This window comes from Octopus bimaculoides, chromosome 27 (genome assembly GCF_001194135.2).
Source record: "Octopus bimaculoides isolate UCB-OBI-ISO-001 chromosome 27, ASM119413v2, whole genome shotgun sequence".
Lineage (NCBI taxonomy): Eukaryota > Metazoa > Mollusca > Cephalopoda > Octopoda > Octopodidae > Octopus > Octopus bimaculoides.
The window spans coordinates 22,148,309-22,153,541 of record NC_069007.1 but is presented as its reverse complement, the minus strand read 5'-3'; the positions used below and the strand labels follow the sequence as shown (position 1 = coordinate 22,153,541).

General features: G+C 36.5%; 1 protein-coding gene across 7 annotated transcripts in view; it reads right to left on the bottom strand.

Annotated features, from left to right (window-relative positions):
- LOC106870520 (CCR4-NOT transcription complex subunit 2) overlaps positions 1-5,233 on the bottom strand; it is a 43,253-nt gene that overhangs the window by 28,792 nt on the left and 9,228 nt on the right. The gene's annotated exons all lie outside the window — the stretch shown is intronic.

The window sequence follows — 5,233 nt, the reverse complement described above, 5'->3', positions numbered from 1 at the left end:
TTTACACCGAAAAAAATTAAAGGGGGTGGAGGACGTTGTAGCATATTTTTTTAATAAATAAAATAATCGTTAGCGTAATGATAACGATGATTGAATAATTAGCGGAAAATGAAAGTAGAGACAAGAATAAGCTTTGTGGAGTGTCTTGAATGATGGGAAATAATAGACAGATAGGAAATTATGGACGAGGAGCGAGTTAGAATGGCAACTCTATTTTTATTGTCTTGTGTAGTCAGATGATGAAATCTCGTATCGATTTCGACAAATGAGAGTTCCAGTTGTTCCGTGAATAAAACTACCTTATTCTTTGTATAAGTGGCTGAGTACTCTACGGAAACTTATAGCGACAAAGGTAATCTTCGGGAAGACTCAACGTCACACTGTGTGATAAGACAAGGATGTGTCTAATTACAGTTGAAATTTATAACAAACGGGCTTCCGCGTTGTTTTCGTCGATCCAGGATATAATAGAAGGGTGACACAGTAGGATCGATACCGGAACCATGCGAGTGGGAAATGAATTCAGTGCCATGCTACGTACTGAAATTTGATTACGAATAGTAGCATAGCCAGCTAAACACACACACACACAGGTAGAAAGAGAGAGAGAGATAGATAGATTGGACAGACAAACAGACTGACAGACAGACACAGATAGATAGATAGATATAGATAGACAGACAGATTGGACAGATAGATAGATCGATAGATAGATAGACAGGCAGATAGATTGGACAAATAGATAATCAGATAGACACACTCAGACATAGAAATTGAGGCGATAATTTATAACCCTGCCTATGTGTGTTTGTATGTAAATCTGTGTGTATATATACATATGTATATACATGTATGTATGTCGGAGTCTTTGCCACCATCATGTATTTCTCCCTTTCTTGTTCCCTTTCCCCTCACACTTTTCATCCATGCTCACCCTTAAAATGTGGGACAGCTCTGGAACCATCCCCTGCACACAAAACCTCATCATCTTCCTATTAGTCACTAACCTTCTCTCTCTCTCTCTCTCTCTTTTGTCCTTTCCTTATCACCTCCAGGGTCAACAGGGTCAACCTTGTTACTCTCCACTACCATCATGTTCTTTTTATTATACCTTACCCTCCTTTATCACCCTGCCTAGAATCATCACATCCCGAACCACTTTCGGCCCTTAGTCTTGGGAGTTGTAAGACAACCTCACTGATGCCAATGCCACCAAAGAAAGCCTATTGCTTTAAGCGTTAGTATAAGCATCCAGCTGCAGAAACATGCCAAAGCAGATACTGGAGCAGAATGCAGGCCCACAACTCGTACGATCCAATTAAACCATTCAACCCATGGAAGACAGATATTAAATAATAATAATCATCATCATCATATTTATTATAACATCCACTTTTCTTTCCTTGCAAAGATCATATGGATCTTTGTTGTGGCAGATTTTCTATTGCCAGATGCCATTCATGTCACAAAGCCTCACCCGTTTCCAGACATGTTTTCACAGAGGATTGGAAACTCATTTAATGGGATATCAACACACACACACACACACACGCACGCACAATGGTCTTCTTCCAGTTTCTGTCTACCATATCCATTCAAATGGTTTTGGTCGACCAAGGGCTACAGTAGAAGACACTTGCCCAATGTGCCAGACAGTGGGCCTGACCCCAGGCATCTCAAACACACAGCTCACACCTGCACTTGTCTTTTGAAATTCCCTTCTCAGCAAATCGTGCAGTAGCTCTACACTTTCGATATGTGTAATGAAAACTTGAAAAACAGGTAAAGGTTAGAAGCAGGAAGCACTTCTGATTGTAGAACAATACTTGAGCAATAATTATTGTCTGAATCCATATTGTCATGGGAAAAACGGATGTGAAAACCATGGACAAATGTGAGCCAACAGAAATATGTTTAACCAGTGGCACAAAGAAGAAGACAAGTAAAGGTCTATTAAATACCATATAAGATAAACAAATATTTGATTTATAGAAATTATCTCTTGTCTGTTCTTTTTTTTTTTATTTTTACTTGTTTCAGCCATTCGACTGTGGCCATGCCGGGGCACTACCTTGAAGGGTTTTAGTCAAACAAATCAACCTCAGGACTTATCTTTGTTTTTAAGCCTAGTACTTATTCTGTCGACCTCTTCTGCTGAACCGCTAAGTTACAGAGACATAAACACACCAACACCAGTTGTTAAGCAGTGGTGAGGAGACACACACAGACACAAAGACACACACACATAGATATATACATTATATATTCTGGGTTTCTTTCAGTTTCCATCTAACAAACTACAAAATCCACTCACAAGGCTAGAGTTGATATATATAAATATATATATATATATATACGACAGGCTTCTTTCAGTTGCTCCTGCGAACCAAAATAAAATTTGGGATTTACGGAGGGTCAAAGTTGGTAACAGAAACAGGACATACAACAAACCAAATGAAACGAGAACAAAGAGGGAGGGCCGTTTGGCCAGGACGAGCAAGGTAAGGTAGCAAACTCTGGAAGAAGATTCTTTGATAAGAGAAAAGATAGGAAAGGAGACAGATAAGAATGCGTCTGGACTGTGTGACAGACCGAATGAAAAGATAGATGACCACGTGAGGAAAGGAAAGATGGAACACCGCTTTGAAGAATTTGGAGTCAAATGAATCAGCCCAGGACGTTTTTTTTTAAGTTTGGTACTTATTCCATCAGAGTGTTTTTGCCAAACTGCTAAGTTACAGGGACCAATGACATGGATTTTGACAACAAAGACAGAAGAGAAATACCATATTTGTTTCTATTTATATCAATATGTGTATTTATATTTATAATGTAATATTTTTAAACCCATGTTGATAAGCAACTTTGGATATATATAAAAAAAAAGACACTTCATGTAGAACTCAAAGAATAAAGACAGAAACAGGTGCATTAATGCATGCATGCACGCATGCACACGTACACACACACGTACACACGCACACCAAAACAGCTTCTTTTCAACATATCAAATTTCAATTCAAACACCTACCTACATTTGAACTATTGACCTGCAGATAATAATGTTTACTCACCCTCCTATAATTTATCATACACTTTTCTTTCCTCTCACTCATCCTACCACTCTATATACTTCCCTCCCTCTCCAATCCCTCTTGCTGCTCTCTATTTCTCCTTTCTATTTATCTTTCTCCCCTTTACCTTCACCTTTTCTTTGTTTATTCTTGTTGTTTTCTTATTCTATTCATTTTACTTTATTTAATCTCTCTGTACGACTTTCACAATATTATTTGTAACACAAGTTATCAATCCTGGCCCAACGCTTGTCACCTGTTTGCTTTCTCTAATCTGTAACCACAAACCAAACAACCTTATCTCTATCTGTCCATCAATACATTGAATTCAATGTACTTAATAGCTTTTCTTAATTTTCTGCATGTTAATTACAAAAATAACATTCAGTTTTTGAGAAATCAATAAGAATAATAACAGACACAGGCATGGCTGTGTGGAAAGAAACTTGCTTCCCAAGCACATCATTCCAGGTTCAGTCTCACTGCTTGGCACCTTGGGCAAGTATCTTATACTGTAGCCTTGTGGGTGGATTTGGTAGACAGAAACTGAAAGAAGCTTGTCGTGTGTGTGTGTGTGCTCAAGCCTTTACCACTGCTTAACAGCCAGTGTTGGTGTGTTTATGTTCCAGTAACTTAGCATGGGCAACTGCTGGTCTTTCATCAACAATTTTGTCCAAACTCGTGCCTCAGAGGGGAACTTTCTAGGTGCAATGCCATGGTCATTCATGACCAAAAGTGGGGTCTTTACCCTTTTATCTTGCAGTTTCAAAATTGTGATGATATGATTGTTTACTTTTAGAATGATATTGTAAGGTTGGTGTCAGAACCCAGTTTGAAAGAAAAGCAGGTTAAATATCTGAGCTGGATATGGCCATTCTAAATGCTAAAAAGTTAATAATAAGAAGACAGAGATAGAATATGCTTAAGATATTTGGCAAAATGGAATACAGATTTGTCAGTCAAATTGTCAAGTAATACAAGGCAGAGAGTCACACTCAATGACAGGTACAGAAGCAGTACAGTAAACAGTTAGAAAGGCAGCATTAGAGAGAGAGATGTAACATGAGAGGTTTCAAATGGTCGAACCAGGCCGTGAAAGTTACGGGAAAGAGTTATTACAAAATTGATTAGGAGTTAGGATTAAGAGTAAATGATATGCAGTTTGGCTTTGTACCAGGAAGAAGTACCACTAATGTCATCTTCCTCGTGAGCTGAGATATATATAAAATTAGTGTACATTTAAGTACAAAGAGGTGAGCCATAACAGGTTGTCTAACATACTAGAAAGAACAGTCAAAAAGTCCAAACCACATTTAAAAGCAATTTCAAAGGGAATGAAAAATACAAACATATATATTCACAAACACACACCCATGTATGTTTTCTAAAATAATGTAGCAAAAGAGCATGAAGCATAGTCCTGTCACACCCTGGGACCACCCTATTCAATCCAAAATGAATATCACAAAAATCTTAATTCCAATTTGAAAATAGCTTGATAATAATTTGATTTTGTTGTCTATTTTGAAGGCTTCAAGATGGCTGTCATCCTGTTTCAATACAGGATGATGACATATTCACTGCAGTATGCACTTCCTGTCTACTCACTTCCATTTCATGAAGAGGACTACAAATTTTAATGTTGACATTTTTTTTTTCTCTTTCAGACAAATGCAGAGATTTACAGAGTACTTTTGGAGTTTTGAGGAATGCGTAAAGGAAACCCAAGTTTTCTCTACATATAAAAGAAGTAGAGAAATATATCAAGTAAAAAATATATGTTAAACAAACATTGTTGTTTAGTTGAAATGGTGAAATGAAAAAATATTGTTTGCTACAAGAAGACAAAAAAAAAAATGTCATTTTAAAAGCAATAAATATCATATTTGTGAAAATGACTATAAATTTTTATGTTAACATCTTTTTTTTTCAGGTAAAACATTCAAGTAACTGATTAGTATTTAATTAAGAACAATACTTGGATCTATTTTAAAACGGGGGCCACATTTTTCATTAATGTTTTACGTAGTGTTTTTGGTACCGAAAGACTTTCAAACTTCGTATACTTATCTATTTTGTGTTATAGAACAGAAAAATATTTTTGTATTCGAATTTATTTCATGTAAAAAATTGTCTTATTTCGATAATTTCAACCAATC